The sequence below is a fragment of the Pelophylax lessonae genome (genome assembly GCF_965119305.1).
Source record: "Pelophylax lessonae genome assembly, chromosome: 8".
Classification (NCBI taxonomy): domain Eukaryota; kingdom Metazoa; phylum Chordata; class Amphibia; order Anura; family Ranidae; genus Pelophylax; species Pelophylax lessonae.
This window is the reverse complement of record NC_138775.1, coordinates 219,307,241-219,326,763: the sequence shown is the minus strand read 5'-3', so window position 1 is coordinate 219,326,763 and position 19,523 is coordinate 219,307,241.

Below are 19,523 nucleotides of genomic sequence, written 5' to 3'. Positions count from 1 at the left end.
CAGAGTTCTGGTACACTTGGATTTTACTGGCTCTTTTCTTCACTTGATTAGGACCATGTACACCTCCCCGGAGGCTCAGGTGGTGATAGCGGGCCATATCTCTCAATCGTTTTGTTTGTTCAAGGGGACACGCCAAGGCTGTCCACTTTCTCCTCTGCTATTCAACCTTACAGTGGAACCGCTCTCGAAATGCATGCTGTCGCACCCTGAGCTTCGGGGGATTAAGGTGGGCCTGACTGAACTGCGAACAGCAATGTTCGCAGATGATGTCCTGTTTTTTACTTCAGACCCGCAGCATGACCTGCCTATAATCCAAGATATATTTAACACGTACCGACAGCGCTCGGGCCTACGTATCAATTTTGCTAAAAGTGAAATTCTTCCTTTGAATACTACACACACCCCTGCATGGGCCTCCTCCTCCCCCCTGCGTGTCACCACAAGCCATATCACCTATTTGGGGGTCAAGATAGGACGATTCCCTTCCTCCCTCTACTGATTGAACTTCACCCCAGTCATTGATAAAATGATCGCGGAACTTAAAAATTGGGAGACACTGTCTCTGTCATTCTTCGGCAGATGCCATCTGTACAAGATGGCTACCTTTCCGAAAAACTCCTCTACCCCCTTCAAACTATCCCACTTCTACTTAAGCATTCCGATATTCAATGTCTCCACAAAGCAGTCTCCTCTTTTATCTGGAAGGGCAAGAGACCCAGAATTGCACTCGCCAAACTACACTTGACCAAAAAGGAAGGGGGCCTGGATCTCCCCAATACGAGAATGTATAACATTGTGTGCCTCATGAGGGGCTGTCTGGACTGGTTGAGCTTTGAATCGAGATACACCAATTATACTATTGAGACCCATATGGCCGCTCCTTATGATCTAGTGGCTCTGCTGCATTGTGGAACCGGGGACTTCCCGACACATCTACGAAACAATCTCTTACTCGGAGATACCGTAGTAGCATGGAGGGAGACCAGAAGGCGCTTGGGTACCCCTCAGCGGCTCTCCCAATATCTGCCTATCCATGGGTATCCCATGTTTCCACAAGCACAGCAGTACACTGCTTATGGGGATTGGTTGAGATGGGGGGTAAAGCGGTTTGCCCAGTTATTTGATGTTTCATCCGGCAAACCAATGTCTTTTCAAACCTTTTCCGCTAAGTATAACATCCCTTCTAGTCATTATCTTTATTATAGACAATGCGTTAGCATTGTGGACTCCTGCCATCACAAGGTCGTTTTCAACATTCACTTGTGGACTTATGGCTACAACAAGACAAACACAAGATTTCTCAGTTATATAAACCACTGCATACTGAACTTTTTCGGGGCCTTGCAACTATGATAGCAAAACCGTGGAATAAAGTCCTCCATTCAGACGATGCCCACCAAAAGATCCTATCCGGCTACCTCACCACACACAAATACATAACAAATGAATTTTGGAGGGAACAGCAGTTCAAAATTCTTCACAGGGTGCATATGCCTCACCTCAGGTGGTCTGTGGACATAGCTAACCACTACTGCACGCTCTGCAATGAACACTACCCATTCTTACTTCATACGTTTTGGGCCTGCCTGCCCGTTTCTGTTTTTTGGGACAAGACTCTCCGTTTTGTGCATCGCTACACTGGACTGCAGCTACCTAAAGATATTTATATTTTACTATTTGGATACCTCAACCCTGAGGCTTTGTCCATTCCGAGAAGTTCTTCGGATACAAGCACTGGATAATCACTTGTCTCATGATAGCGAGAAGACTGGTGTTGAAGCATTGGGTGGCCACCACCCCTCCCACACTTACGGAGTTAACGTCTGACCTGCATCTTCTCCGGGATATAGAAGCCACAGGCTTGTCTCTACACTCCAATACCTCTGCCACCCGATTCACCAGAAAATGGTCTAACTTTCCCCCCACTAATGTGATTACTCCTATAGCTCCTACCTAAGATCTATTAATAACTACTCGCAAATTAGTGTATTTGGGGATTGCACTTCGCTTCATGTCCAGCTGGTGTACTCACCCGAAACCAAGTGCCATCGCCAGTAACCCTGAAGATGTTTTTCTCTATGCCTATAGTTGTTTACCTACGTGACGCACAGACTCCGCATATCCCGATGATCAGTGATCGGTATATGGTAACAGAACTCTGCTACATGCTATAGCCTTACTGCTTGTGACCTTATTACTGGTGTTCTTTGATTCTCTCTCCATTTAATGAATCCAATCCCCCTCTCCCCTTCTGCTCTATCCTCAGCCCCATCTGCCCTACCCCCCTTTTTTTTTTTTTTCTTTTCTCCCCCCTTCCTCCCTCCTTTACATCCTTCCCTCCTCACCTTACCTACTTTCCCTCCCTCTTCTATCCCTCTGACCCCATAAAAAATGTAAAAATACCCTGGAGTTCCTCGCAATTATTTTCATGTTGAATGAGGACAATATCCCTGTCTCACTTACGTATCTGTAATAGTACTTTGGCGGTTCTATTTCTTGACCACTGTTTGTAAATTAGTTTTTGAACTTCAATAAAATGTTCTAAAAAAAATAAAAAGGAGAGTTTAATATTAGCTTAACCCCTATAAGTTCTTATTAAATATTTTCTCCCCCTTCCCCCCTTTTTTTTCTTGCCTATCATATGTGAACTTTACTCTTTTTCTTTAATTTTGTAGTGTTGCCTATCTTCAGGAAATACTCTAGTATCTGAATTAGGAACATAGGGTTCTTCCCAGCAGCGCTGTTGTGTGGTGTCAGCACACTGTCAACCTCCACCCCTCCAGCAGAAGCAGTCCTCAGTAATACAGGCCCAAGCATGGTAACACTTCATAAACTACAACTGCAATTTTTGCATCACCTTAGTGCCTTTCATTGCTGTCATTATTTGTTTTTTCTGCAATATATAAGATAAACATAGTATCAAGAACTTTGCATATGGTCTCTCCCTGATTGAGTAACTTGGGTCTAGGCCCAGCTACACAGTGACCCTATTGAGGAGATAATATTTCCCCTTCTGTGCTTAGGATGTCAGTACAAGAAATAGTGGGTGAGGTGGTTACCAAGAAAAGATGGAACAGCCAGCAATAAAAACATTCTCATACTACTAGAATTGTGCTTATGTCTGTGTCTCCATTGGCAACATTCCCCATCACATTCTGGCCTAACAGCCTGGGACACCAGGCATCTGGTCTTGTATTTCCATATTAAGTGGGTAGCGAGTTAGCCCCCCTGTCATGCTGATATAATGTGTCCTTTAGCATTGGGGATGCTTTTAGAGTGGTTTGCTTTAATTTTAATAATACTAATGCTCAGGGTCATAACTACAATGTATGGGGTCTCATAGAAAAATGTGGATGGGGTCTTCCTAGTGACCTCTCTGTGTGGCAACTGGCAGTGTCAGTTGGGAAAAGAGTGTAAATGATCTTATAGTGTATGTCCAATTAAATCATTTTTTAATTGGCAAAGGATTAGAACATCTCTGTTTTTTTACTGCTGTCTGAGACTCCATCAGAGTGATTTACCCTCATTTCCTGTCCTGCTGACAATGTTTTACTAGATAGGAAGTGAGGAGAACTCTCCAACAGCAACGCATATAGAAATACAATTCTTAATTTAGTAAATGCATGGCTAGAAGCCCTGTTACATTTTATCCCTGTCTGTGTCTCCACTATAGATTTCTCCTCACTTCATGGCTGGTGAAGCTGTTGTCAGCAGGACAGGAAGTGAGGTTGAATCTTTTAACAGAGTGCTATAGAAATCAGACTATTCTGTTCTAATCCCCCCCATTGCCTAGATCAAAGACAGGTACCAGGAGAGCTGTCAGCATAATTAGGACACTATTGGGGACCAGGTCTTTGGCCAAAGAAGAGAAGCAGTGCAGAGCAATAACTTTACTTTAAATGTACTTATGATTAGCTTATTAGTAGAGTTGAGCGAACACTTGGATGTTCGGGTTCGGCGGGTTCGACCTGAACTTTGTCCCGATCCCGAACCCCATTGAAGTCAATGGAGACCCGAACATTTGAGCACTAAAATGCCTCTAAAACAAACATGGAAAGGGCTAGAGGGCTGCAAATGGCAGCAAAATCATCTTAAGAGCATGAACGTGAGCTTGTCCACATTAGCTCTGGACAGTCGGCTGCGCTTGTCTGTGATAACGCCCCCAGCCGTGCTAAATACCCGTTCAGATAATATATTGGTTGCAGGGCAGGCCAGCACCTCCAAGGTGTAAAGGGAAAGCTCAGGCCATGTGCCCAACTTGGAGAAGTTGAAGGGGGCAGACCCATCATTCAGTAAATCTAGGCGTGTGCACACATACTGCTCCACCATGTTAGTGAAATGCTGCCTCCTGCTAAGACGTTCCATATCAGCTGGTGGTGCTGCTGCTTGTTGTGGCGTGCTGACAAAGCTTTTCCACATTTCGGCCATGCTAACCCTGCCTTCTGAGGTGCTGGCGGTGCCCTGGCAGTGTTGATGACCTCTTCCTCCTCCTCCCCTGCCTTGGCCTTGTGCATCCACTGTGCCCCCGCTGTCAGGTGGGAATTCCACAAGCAGCGCGTCTACCAGCCTGCACTTGTACTCGTGCATCTTCCGATCACTCTCCAGTGAGGGAATTAAGGACAGTACTGTCACGGAACCATGAACCAGACGTACAGCAACAGATAAGTGAAAATAAGAAGGCTTTATTGAAAAACAAGCTGTAAAGCAAAAGTCCAAACGGATGGCGAAACCGAAGCAGAGTCTTGCGAAGCCAGAGGTCAGGAACCAGGAGGGTGGTCAGACGAAGCCGGGATCAGGAACCAGCAGGGTAGTCAGACGAAGCCAGGATCGGGAACCAGCAGTGTAGTCAGACGAAGCCAGGATCAGGAACCAGAAGCAGCAGCAGTCTTAGAAGCATGTGAACACAGGAGGACCAAGCAAGGAACTGAAGCCACAGACCTCCTATATATATGAGCTAGGCATCCAGCTCCTCCCAGTGGGAAGGAGGAGCCGCAGGGTGGGAGGCTACAAGAAACCCAGAAACCAAGATGGCCGCCAGCACATGTCAAACGAAGGAGAACAGCAAGAAGGTAAGACCATGACAGTACCTCCCCCTCAAGGGCCCCTCCTCCGCGGAGTAAAGAACGGTTTCTGAGGGAAGCGTGCGTGGAAGGCTCGGAGCAAGGCAGGAGCATGGACATCTGCGGATGGAACCCAGGAACGCTCCTCTGGACCATAACCACGCCAATGAACCAAAAACTGCACCCGACCGTGGACCAGGCGTGAGTCCAGGATATTGCTCACCTCATACTCCTCACGATTGCCCACTTGGACCGGACGGGGCCGAGGAACCGAGGAAGTGAAACGATTACACACCAGTGGCTTCAACAGGGAGACATGAAACACGTTGGAGATCCGCATGCCAGGAGGAAGCGCAAGGGCATAGGCTACCGGGTTTACCCTGCGAAGCACTCGGAAGGGATCAACAAAGCGAGGCGCAAGCTTGGGAGTGGGCACTCGAAGGTTGAGGTTGCGGGTGGACAACCATACACGGTCTCCGGCCTGGTAGGAAGGAGCAGGCGCTCGTCTGCAATCAGCCTGGAGTCTCTGGCGCTGCGCAGAGACCTCAAGGGACTTCTGGATCTGTACCCAAGAAGCACGTAGGACGGAAAGGTGATCCTCCACAGCCGGAATATCCTGGGGAGAGAATACCTCCGGTAACACGGCAGGTTGGAACCCATAATTGGCCATGAAGGGAGACCTCCCAGAGGAAGAGTTCACCGCCGTGTTCCTGGCAAACTCAGCCCAAGGCCGGAGGTCAACCCAATTGTCTTGGTGATCGGAGACATAACAACGAAGGAATTGCTCCAAGGCCTGATTGGATCGTTCTGCGGCCCCATTGGACTGAGGGTGGTAGGCCGAGGAGAAGGAGAGATGAATCCCCAACTGGGAGCAAAAGGCACGCCAGAACCTGGACACAAACTGACTCCCCCGATCCGACACAATCTCCTTGGGCAAACCGTGCAACCGGAAGACCTCCCTGGCAAAAATCGTGGCCAACTCCTGTGCAACTTCTTGAGAGGAACACAGTGGCACACTTTGGAAAACCGATCCACAATCATGAGAATGACCGTATGGCCTCGGGATGCAGGGAGGTCCACAATGAAATCCATCCCCAGGTGTGACCATGGGCGCTCCCCGGTGGCTATGGGTTGCAGAAGGCCCAACGGAAGGTGCCGAGGGGACTTACTCTGGGCACAAACGGAGCATGCCGCTACATATGCGGCGATGTCGAAACGTAGGGAAGGCCACCAGAACAGACGTGAAACAGCCCAGGACAGCTGATTCTTTCCAGGATGCCCCGCGGTCTTGGAGTTATGGTAGGTTCGCAACAACCGAGTGCGCAACTCCTCAGGCACAAAACATCTGCTGTTGGGTCTCCCAGAGGGAGCACCAGATTGAGCCGCCAAAATCTGCTCACCCAGGGGAGAGGTCAGGCTGGTGCGAATGGCGGCCAGGATCTGATTCGGAGGTATGACCGAAGTCGGAATCGACTCCTCCCTGGACAGGTCGGAGTACTGCCGTGATAAGGCATCCGCCCTGATGTTCTTGGAACCGGGTAGGTAGGAGACCACGTAATTAAAACGTGACAAGAACAGAGCCCATCTGGCCTGACGGGGTGTCAATCTCTTGGCCTCAGAAAGGTAGGTCAGATTCTTGTGGTCCGTCAGGATGAGAACCGGAACCACCGAACCCTCGAGCAAGTGCCTCCATTCTTTAAGAGCCTGCACGATGGCCAATAACTCCCTGTCACCAATCTGATAGTTGCACTCCGCGGAAGACAGTTTCCGGGAGTAAAACCCACAAGGAAGCAGAGGGCCCTCTGGTGTTCTACGCTGAGACAGAAGGGCGCCTACTCCCGTCTCAGACGCGTCCACTTTGAGAACAAAGGGCAACCCAGGGTTGGGATGCGATAGAATCGGAGCCGACACAAAGGCGGACTTTAGAGCCTCAAAAGCTCGGATGGCCTCGAGCGGCCAGACCTGGGAATTACTGCCCTTCCTGGTCAGATCCGTGAGAGGTTAGGCTAGCATGGAAAAGTCCCTGATGAACTTCCGATAATAATTGGCGAAGCCCAAAAAGCGCTGCAGGGAGCGAAGACCACTGGGCTGGGGCCACTGTAAGACAGCCGAAACCTTCTCAGGATCCATGGAGAACCCCTCAGCGGAAATGATGTAACCTAAGAAGGTTACCTGGGATCGGTGAAATTCGCATTTCTCAAGCTTACCGAACAGCTTGTTCTCTCGTAACCGTTGCAACACTCGTCTGACATCCAGAATGTGGGTCTCCATGGATTCAGAATATACCAAGATGTCATCCAAATAGACCACCACACACTGCTGCAACAGGTCACGGAAAACATCGTTGATGAATTCCTGAAAGACTGCGGGCGCATTGCACAACCCAAAGGGCATAACCAAGGATTCATAATGACCGGTCCTGGTGTTAAACGCGGTCTTCCACTCATCGCCCGCCTTGATCCTTACGAGGTTATATGCCGCCCTCAGGTCGAGTTTGGTAAAGACCGTGGCCCCTTTAAGGCGATCGAACAGCTCGGAAATCAAGGGTATCGGGTAAGCGTTCTTGATCGTGATGCGATTGAGACCCCTGTAATCGATGCAAGGCCTCAACTCACCGCCCTTCTTTTTCACAAAGAAAAATCCAGCCCCTGCCGGGGACGAGGATTTGCGAATGTGTCCGCGTGAAAGCGCCTCCCTCACGTACTCCTCCATGGCCTTATTCTCCGCTACCGACAGTGGATAGACTTTGCCACGAGGAGGAACGGCACCAGATTGTAACTCTATGGCACAATCGTATGGGTGGTGCGGAGGTAGGGCAACCGCGCGCACCTTATCGAATACATCCCGGTACTCCTCGTATTCAGGAGGCAACAGAGAGTCTGAGGAAGTACACAGCAACTTGACAGGCCCATGGATGCAACTAGCCCCACACTGCGGTAACCACGAGAGGGATCTCGGCCGATCTCCAATCGAAAGTCGGATTATGCTTCTGGAGCCAGGGGTACCCCAAGACCACCGAGTAGTGTGGAGACGAAATAACCTGGAAGCAGACTGACTCTCTGTGAACGGCACCAATGGCTATCCCCACTGGAAGGGTCTCATGAGTCACGTGTGGCGGCAGAAGGGGTCTGCCGTCTATCGCCTCAAAAGCCAGTGGAGAACCTCGAGCCTGCAGAGGAATGGAATTGGTGGCAGCGAACACACTATCAATGAACAAACCACCAGCACCAGAGTCCACCAACGCCTGGGTCGTCACCGAGCCCCCGACCCAGGAGAGGACAACAGTGATCAGTGGTTTGTCAACACGGGAAACCGGGGACGAGGAGACTCCACCCAAGATCTAAATAAAAAGAATAGTAGCGCAAAAAGTCACTGGATGTGACTTTAGAAATGTAAAACAATAAAATCATACATAAAAAGGGTGTTACTAAAAACACTCTCATAAGGGTATAAAAGTCCTTTAAAGTCCATAGACCGTCCAGGAATGAGTGATGTTACTACTGGATCACCTTTTTTGTCCACCACCAAGTGTCACACCAAGGGGTCAGCAGAAATGGCAACTCACCAGATAAAGTGGCTCAGGTGTTCTCACACAAGAGCAAAATGAGCAGATATCCAAGATACAGATGATGGGTGTAGACAAACGACCTGGATATGTCACCGCTGCACACACTTAATCAGACCTCCTTTCCACAAATTTCCCTCAGCATAGTGATCACATGCAAGGCAAAATAACCCCAATAGTGAAGTATTGTAAAACTCAGCTTTATTGAAAGATAGATTGCACTTACATTTGTAGGAAAAATCAGGCTTCTAAGTAGTAACAAAGCGGCCAGGAAAGGATCCACACTCGTGTACTCGCCCGGGTTGACTCCACGCCAACCCCGATACTTCCGGGTGGGTTCTCTTCCGTGCCACGTGATGTCGGATGCGTCGTCTGGTCACGCCCCGACGCGTTTCGTCATTTCCGACTTCAACTGGGGGCGTGACCAGACGTCGCCATCCACCATCTAAATACCTCCGCTGGAACGCACCGCGACCAATCGGCACAGCGGTGGAACGGCCGGAAGATAACCAGCGCTCACAACGGCGGAAGTAAACAAACACATCGCACTTCCGGGTATCCTCTGCATAGGGACAACCATCAAGGCACCGCTGGGAAATAAAACAGCGCCAGAAATGTTCAACCTAACATACAGAGGACACAGAGATGCTCATATATAAATCAAGCTAGATAGTGACAATAAGCACAATTGAAGCATTAATTTAAGGGTCTCCCCTGTGCCGATCTTAGGTCTGCAGTGCATTGCCAGCCGCATAACACACATAGCACAATATCAGCAATTGAGCACATAACAAATAACATAAAAACATGCGTAAAACAAATCAGTATATGTTTATATGGAATGACCCATATCACATAAACCCCACATATACAAAAATAACACCCAAATATAAAAAATATATATAAAATATATTACTACAAAGTCACACCCATATAAAATTGTAGTAGAGCTAAATGAAAAATCACTAACACCAAACATTGGTAATAATGAAAATAATCCACAACCCAATAGTAAACTGGGGCCCACACACATAGAGGGTGATCCCAAAAAATAGTAAAAAGAATAAAAGAAAAGGATCTAGGCAAAAAGTCTCACGAATCACTATTAGTGATTCGTGAGACTTTTTGCCTAGATCCTTTTCTTTTATTCTTTTTACTATTTTTGGGATCACCCTCTATGTGTGTGGGCCCCAGTTTACTATTGGGTTGTGGATTATTTTCATTATTACCAATGTTTGGTGTTAGTGATTTTTCATTTAGCTCTACTACAATTTTATATGGGTGTGACTTTGTAGTAATATATTTTATATATATTTTTTATATTTGGGTGTTATTTTTGTATATGTGGGGTTTATGTGATATGGGTCATTCCATATAAACATATACTGATTTGTTTTACGCATGTTTTTATGTTATTTGTTATGTGCTCAATTGCTGATATTGTGCTATGTGTGTTATGCGGCTGGCAATGCACTGCAGACCTAAGATCGGCACAGGGGAGACCCTTAAATTAATGCTTCAATTGTGCTTATTGTCACTATCTAGCTTGATTTAAATATGAGCATCTCTGTGTCCTCTGTATGTTAGGTTGAACATTTCTGGCGCTGTTTTATTTCCCAGCGGTGCCTTGATGGTTGTCCCTATGCAGAGGATACCCGGAAGTGCGATGTGTTTGTTTACTTCCGCCGTTGTGAGCGCTGGTTATCTTCCGGCCGTTCCACCGCTGTGCCGATTGGTCGCGGTGCGTTCCAGCGGAGGTATTTAGATGGTGGATGGCGACGTCTGGTCACGCCCCCAGTTGAAGTCGGAAATGACGAAACGCGTCGGGGCGTGACCAGACGACGCATCCGACATCACGTGGCACGGAAGAGAACCCACCCGGAAGTATCGGGGTTGGCGTGGAGTCAACCCGGGCGAGTACACGAGTGTGGATCCTTTCCTGGCCGCTTTGTTACTACTTAGAAGCCTGATTTTTCCTACAAATGTAAGTGCAATCTATCTTTCAATAAAGCTGAGTTTTACAATACTTCACTATTGGGGTTATTTTGCCTTGCATGTGATCACTATGCTGAGGGAAATTTGTGGAAAGGAGGTCTGATTAAGTGTGTGCAGCGGTGACATATCCAGGTCGTTTGTCTACACCCATCATCTGTATCTTGGATATCTGCTCATTTTGCTCTTGTGTGAGAACACCTGAGCCACTTTATCTGGTGAGTTGCCATTTCTGCTGACCCCTTGGTGTGACACTTGGTGGTGGACAAAAAAGGTGATCCAGTAGTAACATCACTCATTCCTGGACGGTCTATGGACTTTAAAGGACTTTTATACCCTTATGAGAGTGTTTTTAGTAACACCCTTTTTATGTATGATTTTATTGTTTTACATTTCTAAAGTCACATCCAGTGACTTTTTGCGCTACTATTCTTTTTATTTATGTTTTACAATATATATCGTTATTTGGTGAAGTAGCAGCAGTTTGTAGTTTAGCAGTTAATGAACTGACTCCTCCAACAAGCGCAGAGATATCCTGTTTGACAAATTTGTGTCCAGATATATACTTTATTGGTCCACCCAAGATCTGCCCCCGCCAGGATCTCAGGTGCGAGCGTTTCCCGAACGGTTCGGACATGCCAACCGAAAATGCCCACCGAGACCACAGTACATGCATCGGCCCTCGCGTCTCCGGAGTACCCTCTCCCCCTCGGACAGGCGAGCAAACCCCAGCTGCATGGGTTCACCCCCAGACAAGTCATCCCCAGGAGGCGTGGGAGGAGAGGGAGGCACGGGTGGGACAGCAAAGGTAGGCGCCAATCTGTTAGGAGGCCTCCGCAGACTCTCCTTAAAGGAAGGTCTCTCCCTGAGTCTGGTGTCAATCAAGATCAGGAAAGAAATAAGAGACTCGAGCTCCACTGGTAGGTCCTTAGCTGCAACCTCATCCTTCAAGGCATCCGAGAGACCATGAGAGAAAGCAGCGACCAGAGCCTCATTATTCCAGCCCACCTCTGCTGCCAGGGTACAAAACTCAATGGCGTATTCAGCTACGGATCGTGAACCCTGTCTGATGGACATAAGGAGCTTCGCAGCAGAGGCAGCACGAGCCGGCACATCGAATACCTTCCGAAGAGAAGCAACAAAACCGGAAAACTCGGCAACCACCGGATTGTTGTTCTCCCATAAAGGGCTGGCCCAGGCCAAGGCCTTGTCCGAGAGCAGCGAGATTAAGAAGCCCACCTTTGATCTCTCAGTGGGAAAGGCATGTGGCAGCAACTCGAAATAAATGCCCACCTGGTTAAGGAAACCTCGGCACTGAGTTGGCTCTCCCCCAAAGCGCTGTGGAAGGGGGGCAGAACCAGTCATACCCCGAAACTCCGCAGGCGCAACAACAGGTGTCGGGGTAGACTCTGGCGCAACAACCGGAGCGGCAGTAGGAGCGGGCCCAGGAGCGACAACCGACCCATCGGCAATGGGAGCGAAATGAGCCGTGCGTTCAAGCAGGGTTTGCAAGGCCACGGCGAACCGACCCAACAGGTGATCCTGCTGATCAAGTCTGGCAACCAGCGTGGGTAGCGAGGATGGACCTGTACCGTCAGAATTCATGGCTTGGTCCTAATGTCACGGAACCATGAACCAGACGTACAACAACAGATAAGTGAAAATAAGAAGGCTTTATTGAAAAACAAGCTGTAAAGCAAAAGTCCAAACGGATGGCGAAACCGAAGCAGAGTCTTGCGAAGCCAGAGGTCAGGAACCAGGAGGGTGGTCAGACGAAGCCGGGATCAGGAACCAGCAGGGTAGTCAGACGAAGCCAGGATCGGGAACCAGCAGGGTAGTCAGACGAAGCCAGGATCAGGAACCAGAAGCAGCAGCAGTCTTAGAAGCATGTGAACACAGGAGGACCAAGCAAGGAACTGAAGCCACAGACCTCCTATATATATGAGCTAGGCATCCAGCTCCTCCCAGTGGGAAGGAGGAGCCGCAGGGTGGGAGGCTACAAGAAACCCAGAAACCAAGATGGCCGCCAGCACATGTCAAACGAAGGAGAACAGCAAGAAGGTAAGACCATGACAAATACATTGTCCTTGTAACGGGGATCCAGCAGGGTGGCCACCCAGTAATCAGCACAAGTTTCTATGTGGGAAACTCAGCGGTCGTTGCGGAGACACTGCAGCATGTAATCGCTCATGTGTGCCAGGCTGCCCAGAGGCAACGAAAAGCTGTCCTCTGTGGGAGGTGTATCCTCTGTGTCCTCCGTATCCCCCCAGCCACGCACCAGTGATGGCCATGAGCTGGCCTGGGTACTAGCCTGCTGTGAACATGGTTCCATATCCTCCCCCATGTCCTCCTCCTCATCCTCCTCATCCCCCAGAACTGTGCCCCTGCTGGACAATTGTGTACCTGGCGTTTGTGTGTGCAGGAACCCACCCTCTGAGCCACTTGCGAATGACTGCCCTGAAAGCCTTGGAAATGTTACCTCTTCATCCTCCTGCTCCTCATCCTGTGCCACATCCTCTTCCATCATCGCCCGAAGTGTTTTTTCAAGAAGACATAGAAGTGGGATAGTTAAGCTGAGAACGGCGTCATCGGCACTGGCCATGTTGGTGGAGTACTCGAAACAGCGCAACAAGGCACACAGGTCTCGTATGGTGGCCCAGTTATTGGTGGAGAAGTGGTGCTGTTCCGCAGAGCGACTCACGCGTGCGTGCTGCAGCTGAAACTCCACTATGGCCTGCTGCTGCTCGCACAGTCTTTGCAGCATGTGCAAGGTGGAGTTCCACCTTGTGGGCACGTCACATATGAGGCGGTGAGCGGGAAGGCCGAAGTTACGCTGCAGCGCTGACAGGCGAGCAGTAGTAGGGTGAGAACGTCGAAAGTGCGCACAGACGGCCCGCACTTTCTGCAGCAGCTCTGACATATCGGGGTAATTTCTAAGGAACCTCTGCACCACCAAATTCAGGACATGCGCCAAGCAAGGGATGTGTGTCAAACCAGCTAGGCCCAGAGCTGCTACAATATTTCGCCTGTTATTGCACACCACCAGGCAGGGCTTGAGGCTCACTGGCAGCAACCACTCATCGGTCTGCAGTTCAATGCCCCTCCACAACTCCTGCGCGGTGTGTGGTTTTTCACCCAAACAGGCAAGTTTTAAAACTGCCTGCTGTCGTTTACCCCTGGCTGTGCTGAAGTTGGTGGTGAAGGTGCTACGCTGACTGAAAGAGGAGGCGGTAGAGGATGAGGAAGCGGAGTAGGAGGAGTTAGGAACAGGAGGCAAACTGAAGCGCCCTGCAATCCTCGGTGGTGGAAGGACATGCACCAAACTGCTATCCGCCTCAGGCCCAACCGCCACTGCATTTACCCAGTGTGCTGTTAGGGAGATATAATGTCCCTGGCCGTGCTTACTGGTCCACGTATCTGTAGTTAGGTGGACCTTGCCACAGATGGCGTTGCGCAGTGCACACCTGATTTTGTCACCCACTTGGTTGTGCAGGGAAGGGATGGATTGCCTGGAAAAGTAGTGGCGGCTGGGCACGACGTACTGTGGGACAGCCACCGCCATAAGGCTTATAAAACTCTGCGTCTCCACCAGCCGGAAAGACAGCATTTCAAAGGCCAGGAATTTTGAAATGCTGGTGTAGTGATGTGATAATTTCTTTGCCCATCTTTCAAATGTGTATTCTTGTTATGCAGTGTTTGTTTTGCCCCTTTTCAATATGGTTGCTGTGTTTCTTTCTTTCTCTGCAAGAAGTATGAGGTCATCAAAAAGGGCAGAGCAAGGTTTTCTGGGTGAGACTGGAAACAATAGAGACATGAGGACACACAGGAATTTCATGCTTAGAGAACAGAGACTGTAAGTGCTGTAACATCCCCTCACTGAGACACACAGAGACACTGCTGATGATTTCATGTTCCTGAGGAGAATATCTTATGTTGTATGGATCACTAAATGTTATTTATTCAATACATGGACATTTAAACACTCTGCTGTGTGGATTACTGTCTATATGGAAATGTTTTCTCAATTGGGATTTCACTTTCTAATCACAAGCACTGATTGAGTGGAGGCACTGGCACTTACTATAAAGCCTTTCCTGATCACACAGATTATACACTCTGCTCCTAAATACTACACAGGTAGCGTCATCATACCCCAGTAGCTGTCTAGAGTGATCAGAATAGCGCTACATTTGGAGGCACTGCTGAGATAAAAATCTTGGATCAGGACATTAAGGAACGACCATGTCATTGTTATCTACAGAAGCTGTGAGGCAGTGGGTCCTGGAAGAGGGACTGTCACCTAAAAGGACATTTGCTATTTCATATGTACCTATCCGTGTGAGCGTCCACAAACTGCAGGAGGCGCTACAAGCAAATGAAACCTTGCGGTATGCTGCTCCTGTGGATAAAAGAGAGGAAGATGAGAGTTATGAACTGTATACCCATTATCTGTGTCTCAGTGAGGTGGATTTAAATCCAGTTAAAGGGCCCTTTTGTATATATCCGAAAGGGGCTGAAGAAATTGGTTGTGCTGTAGTATTTCCAGTAAGTTCACATCCAGTAAGGCGGAAGTTACCAGCCCTGCCTGATAAGTGTGAACCATTGAATACAACTGCTTCATCAGGAGAAACTGTAATGCTGACTGCTGCGGCTGTTAAGCAGGAAACGGATATTGAGCATCTGCTGCTAAAAGTCACTGAAGTCATTGCCCAGAATTTATATGCTGATTCTTATCGCAAATTAAAGGCTTTTTCAGGAGTGCTACCTGTCCCCACTGGTGAAGAAAGCTTTGAGGTGTGGAGAGATTTTGCACAGCAAGTGATAGAGGAATGGACCTGTTCAGAGGAAAAGAAAAAACAGCGCATCATGGAAAGTTTAAGACCACCAGCATCCATTATCATCAGAGCTTACAAGGAGACTCATGTGAGTACCAGTGCTCAAGAATATATTGATATTTTGACAGATGCTTATGGACTGCACCGTGACCCTGATCAGATGCTTGCTTATTTTAAACAGACAAAGCATAAAGAGGGAGAGGATGTTTCTGTGTTTGTGAGGAGGCTAGAGGTACTACTGGGGAGATTGCTCACTGACAAGGTCATCTCTCCTACAGATGTTGACAGATTAAGGACTGCTCAAATAATAAAGGGGCTACTGCAACATCACCCAATATCACCAGTTCTAAGAGTTATTTTCAGAGAGAGGAACTTTACTTTCACCGAAACTGTGACTGAAGTAAAGCGACAGGAGTCTGATATTCTTTTTAGTACCCCTTCCAAGAGCAAAGTTAAACAGAATTCTGGGGTGGAGCCCACAAATGAGACTGTTGCTAAGAACAAAGAAGTGGGTAGACTCCCACAGCCTAGAGCTCTATCTGCTGATAAAACCTCCAGTGATAAGCCTCTCTTCCACATTAAATGTTTCCGCTGTGGACAAGCAGGCCACACAGTCCGTCAGTGTGCACTGCTTGCTGACAGTTCTGAAATTCACAGTAAAGCTGGACATATGTACCAAAGAAAACAGGGAAGATCAAGAAAACAAACGTTTACCAAGCTACCTGGGGTAGCCCGCAGATGTACTTTCAATTTGTTTGTTAATGATATACCCACTACTGCTCTGTTTGATACTGGTTCTCAGCTGACGATCATATACAGGTCCTTCTATCAGCAACACTTAAACCACCTCCCTTTGCAACCTGTGGACACTTTGCCTGTTTATGGTGTGGGAGAAAATCCTGTTTTTATGGATGGTTGCCTAGAAGTTGAGCTTCGCATTCCTGGCGTGATAGCTGAGGAGGATCCCCCACTTAAAGTTATTGCTTATGTGAGCCCTCCACCTGGGGGTATTGAGTATGCTCCTATGATTGTGGGTTCCAATGTTGAAGCTGTTTGTAAGGCTCCTGCGTTTTATGTATAATGTGGATTTACAGCTGCAGAAATATTCCACTTCAGTAGTCATGTAGAGAAACGCTGAGACACCAATCCCAACTCCCAAGACTCATCATGTGTGGATGATCTCAATTCAGCAAGTAAATACACACACTCAATAAGATGTTCCTAGAGTGACTTATGTATATAGTAACACAGTGATGATAGGCTAAAGAGACAGGTTGGGTAGAGATGGTAGATGACAGACACTTGAAAGGAATGTTCTTGAAAGTAAGATAGTAGCAGATGGGATGCTGATAGGTTAGCAATCATGTATGTGTAACGCTCCTGCGTTTTATGTATGGTGTGGATTTTCAGCTGCAGAAATATTCCACTTCAGTAGTCATGTAAGAGAAACGCTGAGACACCATTCCCAACTCTCAATGACTCATCATGTGTGGAGGATCTCAATTCAGCAAGTAAATACACACACTCAATAAGATGTTTCCTAGAGTGACTTATGTATATAGTATCACAGTGATGATAGGCTGAAGAGACAGGTTGGGTAGAGATGGTAGATGGCAGACACTTGAAAGGAAATGTTCTTGAAAGTAAAATAGTAACAGATCTGATGCAGATAGGTTTAGCAATCATGTATGGTAGCAGATGACAGAGTAGCAGGTGGACATACAAGAGAGATCAACCCAGTGCAGGAACAGGTGATAGTAGGTTCAAGAGCTAGCAATCTTAGATAATGCAGATATAGTAATAGTCCTTAGTATGCAGAGCTAGATAGTGTAAGCTTTAGTATAAAGGTTATAGAGGTTTCCCCTGTGGGGTACTTATCACTAATAGCAATGTAGCAGAGGAGAGGTTCAGCAAGAGCGGATGATCCGGTAGCGGGATACAGGGATCAGCGCAGCGTGGTTCCGACAGCGAGGTATGCTTGCAAGCATGAGAGCTTCAAGACAAGTTACCATCAAGGCACAAAGGAGTTTGAACGAACACATGTGAGTGAGAGCCGGCGATCTAAATAGCCATCCAGTCCGGCGCTCAGTGATGACAGCTTCGGTCTTAAAGGTGTATGCGCACCTTACCAAAAGAGAATGGTGGGGCGCATACACTTATGAAAGAGTAATTAGGGTACCCAAAGGTACCAGAACATTACAGTACCCCCCCCTTAAGGCCGGCTCCTGAAGGCCTCTGGAGCTGGTTTGTCTGGGTACTTCGCATGAAAATGGCGAATTAATCTAGAGGCATGTATGTCAGAGGTGTTTAGCCAGGTGTCGTCTTGGGGCCCATAGTTCTTCCATCGAACCAAGTACTGAAGTCTTCCTCTGTGGATACGAGAATCCAGAATCTCTTTTATCTCGTATTCTTCTCCACCTTCAACTTGTACAGGAGGTGGGATAGTAGGCCTTATTCCTTGATCAGGAACATGGGGCTTCAGTAGCGACACATGGAAAATGGGATGTATTTTGAGGTCTATTGGCAATGTAAGCTGTACTGCAGCTTTTCCAATAAGTTTCTTGATTGGGAAAGGTCCCAAGAACAGAGGTCCAAGCTTTTTGCTAGGGATTTTCAGTCTTAAATTTTTTGTTGAGAGCCAAACGAGGTCCTCGATAGCGTACTGAGGAGAAGGTCTTCTGCGAAGATCATAGTACTTCTTTTGTTGACTATGAGCGTGTGCAATGGTAGTATTAAGCAAACCCAGAGAGTCCTTTATTTGGGTAAGATAGTCTGAAGCTACTGGGTTATTTGAAGGAAGGATGCGTGGTGGAAGAATAGAGGGATGAAACCCATAGTTCAAGTAGAACGGACTCTGCTTGGTCGTACTGTGGGTTGCGTTGTTGTAGGCAAACTCTGCCAGAGGGAGAAGATCCACCCAATCATCCTGTTGGTAAGAAGTGTAACAACGTAAATATTGCTCGATGCATTGGTTGACTCTTTCAGTCTGTCCGTTGGTCTGCGGATGGTAAGGAGAAGTGAGCTTCCGCTCGATCCGTAGTATGTGACATAGTTCTTGCCAGAACTTGGAAATAAATTGTGATCCACGGTCAGACAGAAGAGTTTTTGGGATACCATGTAACTTAAAGACATGTTTCATCAGGAGTTCTGCCGTTTGTTTGGACGAAGGTAGTCTGCGAATAGCAATGAAATGTGCCATTTTTGTCAGATGGTCCACTGACACTAAGATGGTATTAAATCCTTTGGAAGGAGGCAATTCCACTATAAAGTCCAAGGACACAACTTCCCATGGAGTTTGGGGTATCGGTAGACTGCATAGTAGGCCGGATGGTCTCGTAGTGTCAATTTTGGACCTGGCACAAACATTGCATGAAGAGACGAATTTTTGTATAGATGTTTTCATGTCAGGCCACCAGAATTGCCTGGTAATTAGATTAAGAGTTTTTGTCATACCCATATGTCCTGCCATAGGCACATCATGCGATAATTCCAAGATCTTGGTGCGCATGGTAGGTGGTATGTAAAGTTTGTCGTTGTAGTAGAGGAAGCCTTCTGCATCAGTATTTAGTTGTGGTGGGGGTGAATCCAAACTTATACCATGCAAAACCTCTTCCTTCAAGGAACGGACAACTCCAATAATGCGTTTGTGAGGTATTATAGGAACGGAAGGGATTTCGAAGTAGTTTTCTTCAGTTAGTCGTGATAGTGCATCCGCCTTTTTGTTCTTATCTGCAGGTGTGTAGGTCACTAGGAAGTTAAACCTTAAAAAGAATAGTGACCATCGTACCTGTCGGTGCGAGAGAGTTTTGTTAGTCTGAAGATATCGGAGATTTTTATGGTCCGTGTATATAAGTATTGGTAATTGGGTGCCTTCGAGTAGATGTCGCCAATTCTCCAGAACCAATTTTATAGCAAGCAGTTCCTTTTCACCCACGGGGTAATTTATCTCGGGACTGCTTAGGGATTTAGAAAAAAAGGCGACTGGATGAAGTGGTGAAGTGTGAGTTGGTCGTTGGGAGAGTATTGCTCCTACTGCCAGGTTTGACGCATCTACTTCCAGAACATATTGGT